Source organism: Betta splendens, chromosome 4 (genome assembly GCF_900634795.4).
Source record: "Betta splendens chromosome 4, fBetSpl5.4, whole genome shotgun sequence".
NCBI lineage: Eukaryota > Metazoa > Chordata > Actinopteri > Anabantiformes > Osphronemidae > Betta > Betta splendens.
Window position 1 is genome coordinate 15,772,313 of NC_040884.2, and position 18,473 is coordinate 15,790,785.

Sequence of the window (18,473 nt, forward strand, 5' to 3'; positions counted from 1 at the left end):
TGAAAGTGGAGCAACAAGCTAAATGTTTGACTGAGAGTGAGAGAGACGACAGGTTGGGACAGAGGAATGTTGGGAGGGCATGTACATAAACAAAAGAAGCACACACACTTCACAAACAGCTACACACACTGGGAATTTAAATAGACACTTCGTAACCTGGGCTCCATCTTTATTCAACCTGATGGCTAATTTAAAGCGTCCTTTACACGTGAATCGCTAATTAGAGACGTGGGGTTGGAGCAGGAGACGCGGGGGGAGGGGGAGGGCGGGTGAGACAGACATCCAGCCAAAGAGGCTAAACGATGAGCGAGAGGCAGATTGAAGTGCGGCGTAGTCTGGGACGAGATGGAGGTGACGCAAGGTGAATTACAGCAGCCGTAGAGGGGAAACCAGGCCAAGCTTCTGTCACTCTCCATTCTGCTGGCTAGCAGGAATTCTGATCACCGCACCCCCTCCCCCCGCCCCCAACACCCTACTCCCCCCGCGCCCCTGTCTCCACTAAAATTGGTATTCATGGTCTATTGTGGTCACTACATAATTGAGGCACTACCGGTGGCACAGAATGATGAGAGACGAAGGAGATGAAGTGTGAGAGGGGGGGTGAGTGGTCGCCTGTGACTGGGCCGGAGCGTAAAATAGGCAGGGTGCAAATTCGATCTCGGTGACTTTGTGTAATGTTATTATGATGAAGTTGATTTAGACGAGTGACCAATAATAACACGGTCGTTTATTTAAAGAGATTTGTAAATGTGTCGTGGTCCCTGGGGTCTGAGGGTCCAGCAGTTGGAGCCGCATGGATCTGACGGAGGACTTCCGCGTCCGCACATGGATGAGGCTCACGGAGCCGTGACCCAGGAAGCGAGTCAGTAAACATTCCTCGGCCTGCGTTGTGAACAGTGACATGCTGCATCCATCATTTCACGCGGCGCCCTGATCGACTGGTTATCAGCCAGAGGTCACGGCAGCCGTGATCGGCGGTCGCTTGTCCGAGACGGCCGAACATGTCAGTGTTTGGGCTGCGTCACTCACTGTTAACTGCACACCAGCAAACGCAAGCTGGAGTCCAATTAATGAATACCGCTGTTACTTCACCACAGCTGAGTGTGTTTTAGTCCTCCGAAGATTAGCGCAAAGTTTGATGTTTGGTGACTTTTCAGCAGTGGGGTAATTTATTATTGTGATCAACGCTGCACGATTAATTTGCGCTGCCTGCAGCGAAGGCATTATGGCTGTCAGAGTGGACTCGCTGTGCTCTGGAGGGATTGAGCTGTCACCTGCTCATATCTACAGGCGCAGAGTGATGATGCACCACATCCTGCAGAATGTAACGCCGAATTGTGTTATTTTTGGGATGGCTTATGGAAAAGGACGCGTCCTATATGAATCAGAGCCTTGTGTAAATAGTCACCATGTAAGGAGTTGAACTGAATATTGTTCTCTTAGGCTGCGTGCCTTGATTGCACATGTAGCCTACATCTGGTGGGACAATAATACCTTTCGCCTCGTATTGTTTTGCTGAGACACATTCTGGCAGACGTCCTGCAGGAAACAATAAATCCCTCTCTACACAACAGAAGTGCTCCTAGAAATCCATCCTTGCAGTTTTATCTCCACTCAAAAGCGCAACATTGCGTTATAAATAATAATAATAATCATTATTATTATTTTTATTTTTGTGATTAGCCAGAAACACATTTTGAGAGAACAGCCAGTGTTTGAGGTTCACATCAGCAGACATTTGATCAGCAGTAGTGCCATTATTGCTGATACCAGTTTTTGAGTTATGGCCACCTGATTGAGTTCAATAAATAATCTATGGGGACTAATTACATGGGGCTGAGATTGGGTATTGATGACGCTCTGTGCCTAATGATCTGTGGAAATTGTGTGTTTCAGTGTTTGTGTGTGCGTCTGGATCTGGCAGGGAGGACATTATTCTGGCTGTGTCTGTTTAACCCTTATATTTTCCAGAAGTTGAGACTTGCTGAAGTCGTGATTGTGATTTTGTGCATGGATACTCGCTTTAGTCCTCCCAGGGATTCTGCTCGTCTTTTAAACCAACATATACTCGCCACAACACACACGGAGATATACAGCATGCAGATTGGCTCCAGGCTGACGTGTGGAGTAGCAAGTAAGAGACACACATTCAGAAGGGAACGAACAGACACAGCGGTTGAGGCATAATTAAAACCAAATGAAAAAGGAGGAGGCTGTGACATGTACACTAGAAGCCGCTCTGTCAACAAGTCTGCTTTAAATTGACTCTAGCACTTTGATTTTCTTTTCTTTCCCAATCATTTAGCAACAGCACCACTTTGACAGATGTTTGTGGGATATTTAGATCTGAAGCCATTATACAACTTGAAGACTTTAACTCGCTAACAAATCATGTCACCGCTGATAAATGTTGACAGAGTGAATGCGGTGAGTTGCTTGTTACTCCAGAAAAACTAAATGTAGACAGTGAAGCTGGATGTATTTTGAGATTTCAGCACCATGGACAGCTCCTTGGTTGTTCACTAAAGCCCTGTTCAGCGTCCCTTCCCTTTCATAATTACATTCTCACACCTCTCCTCTATTTTTCCTCATTTCCTAATTCTTTTGAAAGAAGGCGGCGGGGCAGCATTCAAGAGCAGCGACAAAATCGACAAAGGCAGCCACAGTGGTTCCCGATTTAAAATGTGCAGCGCGTGAGCTGGGATATGTGGCAACAAACAGCATCGCAGACGCTCCTTGACATGCTGTTTTGCGTCGTGAAGCTTTCCGAGGCTGGCTTTAGTATGTGATGATGCAGTCTGAGGTGATTTAAATGATTTACACTCCTCCAAAACACCAGGCAGCGGCTTCATTTACCCAGACTGCACCTTTCCCTCTATAGGCCCAGTGATGAAGACGGCATTCCGAGCATCATTACAGCCAGAGTTGTTCATTATTTATATCCACACTGAAGGCTGCCATGTCCAGTTCAGCATTCAGGACCCGTAACATGTTCTGTGGATTAATACAAACGCGACCACTTATGACCACTTAAACTGTCCACCTCCGTGTTTGTGTGTATTAGCATTTCTGTCCCACTTTGACCAAATGTGTACTTGAGTGTGCGCCTTTGTGCAGGAAGCGATGATTCTGGAGCTCTTTAAAATGCGAGCTGAAGACCTAAAATAATGGTGAAAGAACATCTTTTCCCTCTCAGGCACACGCACGCACACAAAGCTGGTTGAGACCAGGAGATGCGAGTGAAGAGGGTAATTGCAGACAGCATTTAATTGGTTTGGAGATTGGAACAGATGTGTGGATTAAAACACAGAGGATGAAGAAAACCAGGGAAAGATAAAAGAGAGAGGCATTAGGATGTAAATGTTGAGCAGGATGACGGAGATGGACAGGCAGATGGAGACATTAAGAGTGGGAGAGAGAGGCCTGGACACTGAGAGATGGAGGTGATGACATACTTGGTCTGCTGGGTTCTGTTTACTGCTTCACCCTCCAGTCTTCCTATTTCTCTCTTTAGCAGCTCCTCTCTCTTTGTATTGGCTGAGTTTGCTCGCATTCTCTCTCCAGTTTCCCCCTGTATCTGCTGACCCCCTCCTCCCAAACCCAAACGCATCCACCCACGCACACTTACAGGTGTAAGCATACAGTATATGTACTTCTCAAACAGTCTCACTATCTGTTTGCAGGAGGCTTGCATCATGTCCTGCTTCCTGTGTAACCCAGGGTCTTTGCAGCAGCAAGTTTTGTGTGTGTGTGTGTGTGTGTGTGTGTGTGTGTGTGTGTGTGTGTGTGTGTGTGTGTGTGTGTGTGTGTGTGTGTGTGTGTGTGTGTGTGTGTGTGTGTGTTTGTGTGTGTGTGTGTGTGTGCCAGTTTGTCTCCTCTCTCAAAGACATGTAAGTGTTTTGGTGCATGAAGAAGAAACTGAGGAATGTTTTCTCCTTTACGTTAAATAAGAAAATGCACATTTTAGATTCTGCAGCGCACGTTTGATGCTTGAGTCAAAGGCTAAAGGCTCGTTGTTGTTGCCGTTCATGTTTCTGGAAGCTTCTCCCGGTGTACCGAGCTCGTCCTGCCAGCACGTGCCTTCCTCCAGGATCACAGAGGTCAAGATGATAAAGAGGTCTGAGTTTGGCAAAGGGCTCAAATTAGGGTTGGGACGTGCATCTGGGATGTGCAGCTTCAATCTAAAGAGAGTTCAGCACATCTAAGTAGAAAGGCCAGGGGAAAATCAAAGTCTTTTGAAGTGTGAATTGCAGTTGTAATTTTCTGGCAATTGAAACCATTAGGCCTTTTTCCCTCTCATATAGGCCTTGATAAAAACTCAGCCCCTCTGAATTACGGCATAATACTTTCATCCAGACTAGCCCTCCTTTTAACGTTGTTCTCCTACTAATGAAGGGTAACTTCAATCGCGGCCTGGGCCATTATGCTGCCAAAGTGGGATCGACTGTAAGCCTGTGGGCGGAGGGTGGTGCAAAGACACACACATGTCTGCATTGAGGAGATCATTAACCAGGGTTCTCATGCACACACACAAATCTAACCGGGCACGTCTCCACATGGGATCTCACAGTTCCACATAGAGTAACCAGCCGCGGGACCATGCACCGGTACCGCAGTGACATCGTGGCCTGCGGTCCGAGCACGGTTGATGTTTAGAATGAGTGATATTGGAAAATGAGAAGACATTTAAACTCATATATATTCCTAGTCTCAAGTCTGCAGCCGCTGTCAAACTTTGAAGAATAGTCTTCATAAAGTCGCGGTGCCCTCTTCACCCCGAGTCTGTCTGAGTTTTCCTCATGACCCAAATACTGTTGTTATTATCATTTCTACCAGACGGTTGGATAGAGGGCTCTCAACCGGGCTTTCCATTCTGATTATGTGGACACTGTTTCACTCCGAGCCTGTTCTTCTGAAGATTGAGCGATTTGTGTGTATGTGTGTGCTCGGCGAGTGTCTGTTTTAATGTAACGCGCGGACTTTATCTCTCCAGGCCAGTATAGACCGAGGCAGCGGATACCATTAATAACTGTAGCCCCGTCCGTATTGCTTTTTTGACAGCACAGACGAGGTAAAACATTTTCATAGACGGTTTGGAAATATGAGAAAAGGCTCCGCGTTGTTTGTAGCATTACTCCGGTTATTCCGAGGAGTGACTTTTTGCTGTGAGCATGGAACAGATTTTAGCTCGACGAGAAATATGAATATCACCTAAATAGTTCAATAAAATGTAGTTATGAATACATTAAATAAAAAAATAGGTCATACGTTTTCATAATCTTGATAAATTTTTAAACTAAAACTGTGCATGTGAGATTTATTAGTCTGCCCTTGGTGTTTGCAGCCGCTTCGTATGTGTGTGTGTGTGTGTGTGTGTGTGTGTGTGTGTGTGTGTGTGTGTGTGTTTGTGTGAACGTTCCATTAAATAAACACTTAAATCAGCAGTTGCATTAAGCATCTTGGTGACACCATGTGCCACATGAAACCAGGGCAGCTCGGTTTTCGTTTGCTATCTGGGTGCTGGGAACCGTTTAATGCCTCATACCTGATTGCTGCGACTGATCAATGCTGTCAGACTCTTAGGTTTTCATTCATCAACCCTGACATCAACATTAACACCTCATTAAACCTACGCATGAGCAGCGCTGCTTGGGGAAATCCGTGAGGATTGAGGCCGGGACGTATAAAAACTTTTTTTCACATCATATGAACTAGAATCTGAATAATTTAGGTGGCATCAACAAAAACCCACCACACTGATTCCTTTGACCTTTGACCTCTGGCTGTCTGCTCAGTCAGTCCCATTTAATATTCATCCTTTGTTGTGAAGTGGCTGATGTGGGCTGTCAATCAGTGTCTGAACAGCTAATCAAAGTTCCAAATGTACATATAGTAGTATTAATTGTGACAATTGTCTTGATTATATCACATTGTTCGGTCTTTCTAAAACAGAATTGAGACACAAGAGAAAATCGCAGACAAAGGTCAGAATTCGAATTCAGACTCCGATAGCCTCTCTCCAGCTCATAGATTGCTCCCGAAACACAATTAAGGCCTTTGATCAGTTCACTGTTGTGCAATAAAAAGATTGATAGCACTTTCAGCTCTTGTGAGACTACAGCAGATGTTTTTCTTTTTTTTTTTTTTTTTTTACTTTTATTTGAAGCTGATCAAAGAGCACATTTGTCAGTGAGACAGTGTATTAATGTAACTGTCTAACCCATTAAGATAAGTCATATGAACTCTTCAGTTTGATTTCCTTTTCGACAGAAATATTACATTACGCCGGCGTGATGGTCCCCTGTGGTTTTCCTAGCATGCAATCTCAGTCAGACTGCGCTTGATAGGATCTCCTGCTGCATGTTATGCCTATTCCCATGTGGGCAGCCAATCATTTTGTGGCCCGTAGGTCAATCCAAGGGTGCTCATCTAAAAAGCTGATCAAAATCTCAAGGGCAGCGTCGGTTTTTGCACTTCGTTAGTGACAACGTTGCATTTATGTGCTTGGAAAAGTTGAACCAGGGAGATTAAAAAAGTGGAGGGAATTTAGTTTACAGTGCAGCAGAAGAGAGAATTTTCCCAGTGAACTGAACCCTGACTCCTGTGCCTCCTTGTCTCCTCTCTCCCTTCCCCGTTTGTATTTCTCTCTCCATCAGCTTCTTTCCTTCTCTATCTTATCTGGCCTTTTGTTTCAGAGCAACTTTGTGGGTGTGCATACATTATGTGTATTCCTTCTGGGCAACAAGAGCAACGCAAGCACAGAGAAATGGAAAGGAACCTTTTCTCCTCCTCCCTCCTCCTATAAATTACTATTCATTGTGTCCTTTTATATATTTATTTAGTTTTGTTGCTCTGTCGTGCACTGTGGTGCCGCTTCACGCAGCCACGGTGACCTGCATACAGAGAGGAGAGGAGGGGGAGAGGAGGGGGAGAGCGACAGAGACGGATGGGTGGGAACGCGAGTGAAGCAGCCAGGCTCAGAAAGTGGAGTAGAGGATGGAAATGTGGGGCGAGTGAACTTCGAAGGCGACGTACGGTCTATTTGGACGCGATGGGCGCTGGCGAACGCGGATCTGCTCACTGTTCTCCGGCGTTTTCATTTGCTTATGTTCTGCATCTCAGAGACAACACTCAATTAGCGCTTGACTTCTTGGTTCTTAGAGAGGGGGGGGGGGGGGGGGGGGGGGGGGGTGTAGCGAGGTGACAGTGGACGCATTCATCCACAGGATACGGGCACGCAGCCATGCACATACTTAGTGATTCACTCAACCGCTGAGCTCCACAAACATCAAGTATCAAGATTCGTTCAAATCTTTTGAAAAAATAAAAAATAATAGATTCAATGTTTAAGATGAAGTATAGTCACACTGCGGCTTTCCACCTGTTGGGATGGAAAATTAGAAGATTTCTTGCACAAATAATATGAGAACACTACTAATGATACCAACACTGATCCGATTTCAGTGCTGTAACTGGTTTGTATTAAATAAACACCACGCAGTTCTGTGTTTGATCTGATCTTTCAGAGTCTGAAATCAGATGTGTTGCTGTTTATCACACTCTCGCCCCCTGCGGTGCGCGCGGCGGCGTCCGAGGACGCGGCCTCTCCTCCATCGACCGGCGCACATTGTGAATGACGGGCCGGCCTCTCGACCCGCGTCGATGAGAGGCAGATATGCACAGACGAGCCGGGACAAGTCACAATTTGGAATCAATATAGCTGTTAAGCACGCGGCGGGGATCAATGGTCTCTGATGCACGTAATCCGTCCTTGGCGCCGCGCGCTGCCGTGTCGGGCGCTAGCTCCTCGATGGCCTGTGCGCTGACACTTCCCATTAGTTTTTACACAAAGTCTTTGTTAACACCTCGCGTTGGAAACACTTGATTGCCCTCTTGTTCTTCCCCAGCTCTCCTTTCTCTCATTACTTACTCTGTCCTCTCTCCTGAGTCGTTTTCACAGCACAAATTGTATTATATACTTGTAATTATTCTAAAAAAGGACGTAGATTAAGCACTTACAAATTTGGATTTGACATGCTGAACTCCTGGATTTGTTTAAAGTGCGTTCTTATCCAAACCTTGATTAAAATATGTACAATTAGCAAAAAAACACAGAACAGTTTCTTCATGAGTGATGTTTTGAAAGTGATGTGTGTGTGTGTGTGTGTGTGTGTGTGTGTGTGTGTGTGTGTGTGTGTGTGTGTGTGTGTGTGTGTGTGTGTGTGTGTGTGCGTGGACGTCAAGCGCCACCTCCTCGGCGACACAACGAGGGTTCGATGTGAAAACGGCTTCAGAATGACAGGCGGAGTAAATTTGCTGGAAGAGCGTGTGGGAGACAAAGAGTAAAGCCAAAGGAAATCAACTTTGACATCTTCCCTGACTGCCGCTGAATAGAAGGCTGCCAACAAATTTCAGTGTACTCATTGCGGCTTCAGATGTGTTTGTACCCGTCGGATGAATGGAGAGACGACGCGGCAGCAGACGAGAACTACAGGCTGAAACGGAGCGCAGACGGCGTGCAGCTAAAAATAAGCGCCTGCGTCTGGCGTTCCTGAGTAGCTGCAGTGATGGCGCCCCGCTGAGGGGCTGAATGAGGCGATCAGCGCTTCTATGGCGCTGATCCCAGTAACATCAGCAGCCGATGAACTGTTCCTTCCTGCGTTCGGCCGTGGCGGCTGCCGATGAAGATGGCATGAAAACAAAGACTACAACTCACTACCGGGGCCTGTACTTTTATTATTGGACTCCTTTCATCAAATAGAAGTACTGGTGTGGGCTTGAATCCGAGGTTCTGTTAATTGGTGCTAAACTCTGCAGTTTCATCCTAGTTATTAGAAATATTCAAGTTGTTTGTCCCAAAGTAAAGTTTTGCTGTTGCGTCTCCTCAGCGAGTTTAGCGGCATCAACGTGGAGTAGATGCATCGGCAGTGGGAGCGCACACAAACACAAACAGGCGTGGGAAAACACTTAAGCCAACACAAAGAGCAGGGTTATGGGATTAGAGCTGAAAGGCAGGATCAAAGTGCTGCGATGCGGGCTATGAAGAACCTTAAAGCTAGTCACATGTGTGAATCATCACGTCTCCATAAATCCTCAAATAGCCCCGTCAGCCTTGCGCTGCGTTTCCTTAGACAAACCATTTAAATTGCTTTGAGTGCCTTTTTTTTAAAAGCCACCTCAGAGGATGAGTTGATTTTTGCACAGAGGAGGGAGCGAAACATGTCCTTGTTTTGGCACTTGAAGATGAACTTGTGTGTTTGCGCAGAGAGGGGGGGGGCGAAGCACGGACCCTGGACGTGCACGCGTGTTGGTGGGACAGCGTCACTATGTGGTGTTAGTGGATTATATCACCAGGGGGGCAAACGGGGCAAAACCCCCTTTTATCTCCCCATAGAATATTCATCATAGCTGAATGAAAGAAGAATGCACTGGGTTATGAATAATAAATGACTTTACAATGTGAGTGGGTCTGTATGTGCTTACTGTCTGGTTTGTTTTGTGTGTGTATATAGAGTATGTATAACAAGGATAAGTGTTGAGTGTGTGTGTGTGTGTGTGTGTGTGTGTGTGTGTGTGTGTGTGTGTGTGTGTGTGTGTGTGTGTGTGTGTGTGTGTGTGTGTGTTGCTTCTCGTCATTTCTCTTCATTTATTTATTTATTCATTCCTGCACCGACCTTCCGGCCGCGCTCTCTTCTCCAGATGAAGGCTGCTGCGGTGCTCGTCCTCAGCCGCCGACTCCTCTACGCGCCGCCATAAAAGCATGTTGAAGCACCAGCGTTCACACTTCACCTCCCCCGTACTATCAGCTGTCGGCTAAATCTGTAATCAAAGAGGAGGCCTGAGACACCGATGCTTCACGCAGCTACAGACCTTCATGCGGGAGAGGCAGGAAGGAGACACACACACACACACACACACACACACACACACACACACACACACACACACACACACACGTTAAAATTAATGCTAGTACAGCTTTATGGATTTTTATGGATCCCGTCGCTTGTTTCTGGCTTTAACTGAATGTCCTGTTGGGTTTGACCTCTGCCCTCTGTGTTCATACCACTTCGAAGCGACGTGATGCCTCAACTCTTCACTGTAGCAACAGAAATAGATGAGAGATGAACAATGCTACGCGCTTTGGCCAAAGTCAAAAAAGTTAATTTTCCCCAAAAGTCACTTTGACTGAATGTAAGTTGTAGGAGCTGAGATTTAACAGTTGAACCTTGAAATCGCTCCCTGATACTTGTCAGTGACTCATATGTTGTATGTTATGTTTCTTACAATATCGGAACATTTCCACCAGTGAGTGCAGTTTGATGAGAAGCAGGTCCTGTGTTTAATATATAGTAACAAGGAGTCACTGAACTGAGGAGCCACAGTGTGTGAAGATGAAGTATTCAGAGACACGATGCACTGGACAAAACGCGTTTATCTGGCGAAGTAGAGGAGCAAAGACATCAGCTGCCTGCTCAGCCGCCTCCTGGGCTGCTGGTCCTGTATAGAGGCTCTTTAGTCACACAACACGCAAGCACCAGTGTTTTTGAAGTGTCTTATTAATTTTCCTCAGCGACTGCCAGATCACAGCTCTCCTTTTCATTGCGGCGCCGAGCGTAATTCACTGTACGTCGCCTTCACGTCGGCGCCACCTTCACCTTCAGAGGCGAACGCAATGAGACAATTACAAAAAATTGCGGGCTCCGCCGACAGATAAAGAGTTGAGAGAGGCCGGATAAGAAAAGCGGAGGAGAGAGATGCCACGGAGATATTTGAGGCGACGCGCCGCTGTGAGCGCGAAACGATAAAGGCGATCATTCACTCCGTGTTTCTGCGGGGCAGGAAATAAAAGAGAGGAAACGGGGGAGAGAAAAGAGGCCCGGGACGCGTGCGCTGCTGCAGACAAACAGAGCGGCGCGAGCATTGCTCACCTGCGCGTCGTCTGGCAGGAAACGAGCGAGTGTCAGAACGAACATCACCCGTGAACTGGGCGACTGGAGGCGAACAGAGGACCAGTCGGACGCCCCTCCCCTCCCCCCTCCCACCACCAGTGTTCTTCCTCTCCCATTATCCTATTGCTGTAGCGCGTCTGAGCGCGTGTGCCCACGAGGAAGGCTCATACAGTATTTGGTACTGGACGAGTCTCCCTGCGATCAAAGTGCCTTTGATCAAATCATGCCCTCAGATCACCCACTTACACTCTCCAGTCTGCACTGTAGGCCCGGATTACACACGCACGCACGCACGCACGCACGCACGCACACACACACACACACACACACACACACACACACACACACACACACACACACACACACACACACACACACACACTTTCCCCCTCTCTATTTGACTATCCGCTCTCTTCCTGAGACGTGCTCTCACGTACTCGGCTAAGTACACATGCCCTGCTTCAAACGCCCGTCGGTGCGGCGCTTCCTTCAGAGCCGCGGCCTCGTTCCCCGTGCGAGCTCGCCGGCCTCGAAAGTGAGCAGCAACTTTGCTTCGCTTCAACCGCTCCAAAGTTCCGTCCCGACGCTCCCCCTCTCATTACCGGCTCCCTCTCCGGACTGCCCGAGGTCTTTTTCTCCTCTATAGCGACGCGAGACTGGCACAAATTGTGTGTTGCTGTGCATCTGTGGGTATTAATGAGTGTGTTGTGGGAGTGTGTGCAGTCATCCTTTTCATGCTATCAGAAGAAAATCTCCCGCTGCGTTGAGTCATGAGGGCTAATGAAGCTTAGTTTTTCTAAGTTAGTTACTTATGTTGTTGATAATGAAGCTTTGCTGGATGAATGTCACTGCTCCGTGCGGCTCATGACCGCGCACACGATGCTGGTGCAGGCCTGACCTCTGGGACGCAGCGTCTTCCAAGCCTTGTGCCTTTGGAGGTGGACGCAGGAGGCTGGAGTCTCTTTAATTCCTCGCACAGTAGGACGGGTTTGAAGCTGGGACGTGTCCTTTTGAACACTTTCTCAAAATGTCAAGTCGCCTGTGGGGGCGGTGACAGAGGAGAACAACCTTCCCCGACCTTTGATAAGTCTCTGTCTAAGAATCCTCATTCACATATTTAATGAGGCTGGAAACCGCCGGTAAAGCAGGCGTGACCTTTGACCTTTATCACATCCACTGTACAGGGTATTACTTTACTGTACCTGCTTCATAGTGGATGCAGCCGTCCTGCGACCTTGGGCCTGCTGGTTGGAGGACCCCCCCCTCCTCCCCTCCCCCGCTGTCAACACTGTGATCTTTCACGCGTTCCGGAGTTCTTTATGTCAGCGAGCGCTGCCGGCGCTCGTTTCTCTTATTAATGCAGCGGTGGGGTCCCTATTAATACTGAGACTTTATTGATCCTACTACACCCTCTGGCTGGAGATGAATGGCTCTCGCACATTATCACAGCTCCAAAACGGGGCCCTCGCATATCTTTTGACATTTCCAGCGTGGACGGCGGTAATTTCCGCGGCGACGCCCGCTCCGTCCCTCGCTCTTTCACGTTCCCCCTCGCCGGCGCTCCCCCTTTTCTTCTCCTCGCCACATCTCTCGCTTCCCACGGTGCTCTTTTCTGATTTTCTGCTCTGGGCTACTTCACGTTATCAGTCCCTCCTGCCTCCATCTACCCTTTCATTCCCCCCCACCACCCTTTGCCTTTTTGCTCTTTTCTTGCCATTAAGCACTTCTTTCAGCCCATCTTTTCCTACATTTGTCTCATTTTTTGTCTCCTTGTGGTCCCTCATGTCCTAAACTGTCTCTCTTTGTCTCTTTATACACTGCCTCAACTGTTTTTTCTCTCAATCTGCTAAACCTTTCCACCTGCCTTTATCTGCGCTTGCTCTCAGCCATGACCCCTCTTTTCTCATTTGAGTCTTTTTTTATTTATCCCTTTCGGTTTCACCATCCTCTTTCTCATGCTCTCTGTTTTTGTATTTTCCTCAGCAGTTCTGCTTTGTTTAGCTCCGAGCAGACAAGGCTGCTGACAAAGGTGGGTAAGAGCATATTTAAAATGTCACTGGCAAAGTGACAAAAGGTCATATGGAAAGTAAGAGACTCCCAGCACAGTTTGGACTGACTGCTAAACAGGCAACCCTCACACAACCGTGTGTGTGTGTGTGTGTGAATAGGTTTGCAACTTTCTACATGAGAAAATATGTAAACTACTTACTACAGTATGTGTATGAAATACCACATGCTGTTAGAGTGTGTGTGTGTGTGTGTGTGTGTGTGTGTGTGTGTGTGTGTGTGTGTGTGTGTGTGTGTGTGTGTGTGTGTGTGTGTGTGTGTCTCCCCGTACACCTGAACAGCGTTCACCGCTCGAGGTGAGGCCTTGGGAAGCCTCCAGTCCGAGTCTGCTGCTGAATCAAATTGCCAGGCAGCTTCACTGCACCGAGTGGAAGCCGGGGACGCCGATACAAAGGTTGCTGGTGTAAATCCCACAGGGCTGGGAGTGGTTCCAAATCTGATGAGCCAGCCAGCAGGAAGTCAGCCAGTTTTTTGTCCCCTGTAAGCTTTTCCATAAACGTCTGGGAGAGTCTGAGGTTAGCAGGTTCTGGATGCCGTACAGATTGTAAAAACCTTTTAGAGGCAAATTAGTTTTTCTGATGTTGGGCTGCACCAAACTACTCGTTTCATAACATTAAAACATGATGTCCATTAATAAAAGATGTAGTAGAGGTGAATGGAGCTTGAAGGTGAAGGTAAGAGCTGTGGCAGCCTTTTCTGAGCATCCTCCAGAGTAACTGGGACATTGTCATAGTGGTCTCTATAGTTTATTCCTGGTGTTACTGTTTGATTAATGGTCTGAGGGAGACAACAGTCGTTCTAGTCACAGAATTGGCTGCATACAGTGCAGCAGGCTGCCAGCAAATGCAGAAACATGAGCCCACACGCTGTTTCTTTCTGTGTCAGTGACTAGTGTCAGGTTTAACAATCAACAGTATAGAAACGGGTAAAACGAGCCAGTTACTGCTTGAGCTACATATGGAGAATAAAGGTGAGTTGAGAGATGCACAGTGTCTATACTGCATGAATAGATAATATTCAAACATTAGATATAACATATATTCATTTTGGGCCTTTATATGCAATTAATGTAGCTTTTTTTACTAACTATTTCATTCCAGCTATTACAAATGACAGTGTGGTGACAGTCGGCTCTTTAGTGAAGCACCAGAGCAGGTAGCCCACACTCTCCATCACCCTCTCCCTGAAAGCCGCCCCCCCGCCTCTCACTTTGTCAGTCAGCATTGTTATTTTCTAACTGACTGGACTGAACTGCATAATTAGTGAGCTCGCAGACTTGTTTTGTTGCTCTTATCGAGCTAATTAAAGCGACCGCAGATGTAAACGATATCACGAGCCGCGGCGTGCTGTTGAAGGGCGACTCGACTTGAAAGCCTGTTTGTGTGAACTCTGTGCTGAAGGTGCTTTTATACAGGATGAGTGACACGATAACTTCACCGTATGTTTTCTTTTCTTTTTTTTTTTTGGCCTTAATTTCAACCGGTGTCACTCTTTGGTTCTTGAGCGCAAGCATTTTTTTTGAATGTCTGCTTAAACAGGTTCCTCTTTCCTGTCTGAGCCTCTGTAGTTTTATTTTGAAAGAAACTTTTAGCTCTCCCTTGCAGAGCTACTGTCTGGAGTGACTCATTTCACATTGCTCTTGTTTTTTTTCAGAGCACTTAAAGTTGTTATTTGGAGTGCTTTTTTCCCCACCAGCACTTAATGTTCTGTATGTGTCTCATTTGCAGTTTGAGGCTCTGATTCTCCTGATGCCTGTGTATATATCCAGCCATCTGTCCACCTATTACTCTGCTCTGCCCGTACCTGCAGGCCTGGCACTCTCAGGATAAAGTGCTAGAGTAATGCACCTCTAGGGGAAAAGGGACCAATCCATAATGTATGTGTGTAGCATGTGTTGGGCGTGCTGTGTGTGGGGTGCTCTCTGATGCTGTCTGCTGTCCGTTGGACCTCCTACTGTAGCGCCTCCATGAATGTCATTGTCAGCTTGTGAAGACTCCCCCTTCCTCACCCCTCCAGCCACCCCTCACTCCTGAAGCCCATCATCTCATATACTCCTGTACTATTTTGTCCTTTTTATTTCCTTTCTGTTGCAGTAATTAACCATGAGTGAGTAGGTCCAGTAGAATGGCTCAGTAGGTAGGTGGACGGACTGTGGATGGTTTGATAGACATGAAGGACTATGGGTATTTTTGGACTCTGAGGGATGTCCAGAGTGAGTGAGTAGTTCCGATGGCAGCGCTGACAAAGCACTGGGAATACGAGGCCCCGCTTCTGCTTATCCTCGTATCCCCTCCTCCTTCCATCTCTTTTGATCTCTCCGTCTATACAATTATAGCTCAAAGTGAGATCCTCTTGTCAAAGACACAGACGACACACAGTGTTTCTAGCTTTCCTAACCCGCCATCCGTTAAACACCAGTGCCTCCACAATAACCTTTGGCCCCTACATGTTTTTCTTTCTTCTGTCTGCTGGATTTCTCTCTCCGTCTCTCTCTCTCTCACACAAACTCTCACTTTCTAGTAAGAGCAGGTGCTTCGTCGCTCAGCATGGTAATGATGGAGTCCATGTGGACTCAGAGGAGCTTTTCTTAGGCGGGAGAGTGCCCCAAACATCTCATCAATGGTGATTTGGAAATGAAATCCAACCTGTAATCATGAGAGTTTACTTATCAAAATGAAACAAGCTTTGCCATTCACAAATGGATACAGTAATACTGCACCAGACTACAAGTTAAACACGCGTTTACCTAAAAAGAAATCCATTCAAATACCCAGTCAGCCCTTTGGATCTGTCCCATTGTGCTGCATATGGAGATACTGCAGAGTTTTCCAACAGGAGACCAGTTTCAAGGAGAGGCTGACCTTGCCGCCCTTCTTATTCCAAGTCATTTTTGCCAGATGATCTAATCTGGGTCAAGCTACTCAGAGCCTCAAGGATATATCGTCAGCAAAAAGTGGAGGACACATCCTGAGAGAAATCACCACTTTCATCCACAGTGGACGAGCCCTGATTCTTGGTGCTGTTGAGAAACGGAGAGAGGTCATCGTTTGTGCGAATAGATCTGTGCGTCTTTGTCTTTAGTTTTCATAGACCTGCATATTTTAGCTGAATATAGATGCTGATCATCCCCCGATTGTGTGTGTGATGCTATATGCTGCTATTGCATTGTTACAAAGTTTAAAGTTTAAAATATAATGTGTGAGAAAGACAATGAGAGCGAGGGAGTTTGCCTCGGGAAAGGTGTCAGTGCAGCCGGTTTGATTAATTGTCCATTTAGGTCTCCAGCGCTTGGCTTCGTTCCTCATAATGATTAGCTTTTTGACTACTGCTCTGCTCGTCTTTCAAAGGACAGAAGCCAAACGCGTAGCTACATGTGGGTCAGGCTGAGCACAGAGGCCGCGTGCTGAGGCCGTATTTATGTTATGAAGGTCTAATAGATGTTACGTGACATTAAATGATACGAGTATGAGGAGCTCCGCTGATAACGTGACTCATGGGTGATGCAGCTACTGGAGATAACGCTGATCTATGGGCACATCCAGGTTTCATGTCTGAAAAATGTCTAATACCAAAAGAAAACATGTATTGTACTGCCTGGTTTTAGCTCTGTGCTAACTGTGCTCACTGATTTTAACAACCTCTTGTGATCGTCTGTGGTGAGACTGAATCTTCCCAGCGTGACTTTGTACCATGTGTCAACACTGTGTGCGATGAATTTGAGCGTGGGAGTTCATATTGTCCCTGTGTGGGATCGGTGTCAATGGGCTTTTGACCAGGACGTAATGAAGCGCAGCCGCTGTTAATGAGCACATTGCCATAGTAACACACTACCTAGTAGTTGACCGTTGTGCAGAACGAGCAGTAACAATAGGAGGAAACCACGTCCGAGCGTGACCCGGCCGCGCAGCAGCTCATGCCTTTCCGACTTGTTTCCCTCCTCCCTCTGTCTCACCCACAGCCTTAGCCTTCCTCCTCTCTTCCCCTTCGGCTCCCACCTGCTCAGCATCTTCAGCTCTGCCACCTCCAGGTCTGCCTTCTGTCCCCGGTTCATACGAAATACGTAGCTTAGGGGGCGAGATCAGCGTATGCTATTCTACTTCACTCACTCGAGTTGAGCATAGGGTGGATGATGCATTAGACATTATTCATCAAAACACATATAATATGAGCCACAAATAACACACTTGACAAACGTAGAAAAACTCAGATCAGTTTATTAAAGAGAAGACAGTTAAGCTGCAGGATCCAGTAACTAGAATTAGCTTATACTGGACGTTAGCCTGTTCTGGACCAGGATTAATTTGCATTTGTGCAACCCGGTTAAATTAAGCTGAAGTAATGACAGCAGCAGGTTAAACGCAGAAGGAATCTCCATGGTAACGAGTCTGGACCGAACTGAGCCTGCATTTGTGCAACAAGTGGAGGATAAGTTGAACCAGGATATGTTGTGAATCCTGACTTAAACCGTATCTTCGTCTGGTGCGACGCCCGTCAGCGTGGTCTTGTAACATTCCCTTTCACGCACGCAGCTCTGCTTCCATCACGGATCGCTCCCCGCACTCTCCTCCACCCTCTCCACTCTGCCTGCACTCTCCTCTTCACTCCTCCGCCGCCCTCCCTATTACTGTGAACACGCTACCCTCGCTATTCAGGCTCACCCAGCGCCGTGACCCAGCTATCGGAGGTGCTTTTGTAATTCTTTTCATTGTTCTGTTATCCCAGAAGGACATGTTTTAATGCGTTGAGTGGAGGGAGAAAAGTCGTAGCGAACAAGCCGTAAGTGGGCTTTTAAAATTAATAAAACAAAGAAACGCATTAAACTACACAGGAAAAGAAAAATAAATCAAATGAGCCAAGGCAAAAAAGGTCTGAGTGTAAAAGTCAGGACTGTGTAAAATGCAAATGAGGTCACGTACCCAACAAAGACAGATAACATATAGACTTAATGATGGATTTCAACAGTTATGAATAATAAATATACAGAATGTGGGTTAATTTATTTACTGTAATATACAGTGGAGGTTTATTGGGTTTGTAAAATCTTACAAACTGACACTGAGCAACAAACAAAATCCCAAAAAACACTATTTTGTTTATGTTGTTTTTGTTTTACGATGAAAATCTGAACACGTCATGAAAATATGAGTAGAGTGTTGAATATTTTTCCAATCTTCTGTGGCAGACACTGATGGTGACGGTCGGTGAAAACACTGCCTGAGCAGTAATAAAGGGTTTCTTTAGAGATGGAGCCATTTGAACTGTGTCACCTGCTACGAACAACACAAACAAAATCACATTTTTGCCTGTTACGCTGAAACAAGTCTCTCCACACAACATCTAGAACCGTAGCTGTGACGCATGGTCCTTCATTTAAAAGGACTGTTATACATAATAAAGCAAATGTTTCATAAAATGCATTATTTTACTGTATATTAAGATGTAAAGATATACATG

The 18,473-nt window shown here is 46.5% G+C and overlaps 1 protein-coding gene across 1 annotated transcript in view; it reads left to right on the forward strand.

Moving 5' to 3' along the window:
* Positions 1–18,473, forward strand: part of cntnap2a (contactin associated protein 2a) — a 191,365-nt gene that overhangs the window by 31,205 nt on the left and 141,687 nt on the right. The gene's annotated exons all lie outside the window — the stretch shown is intronic.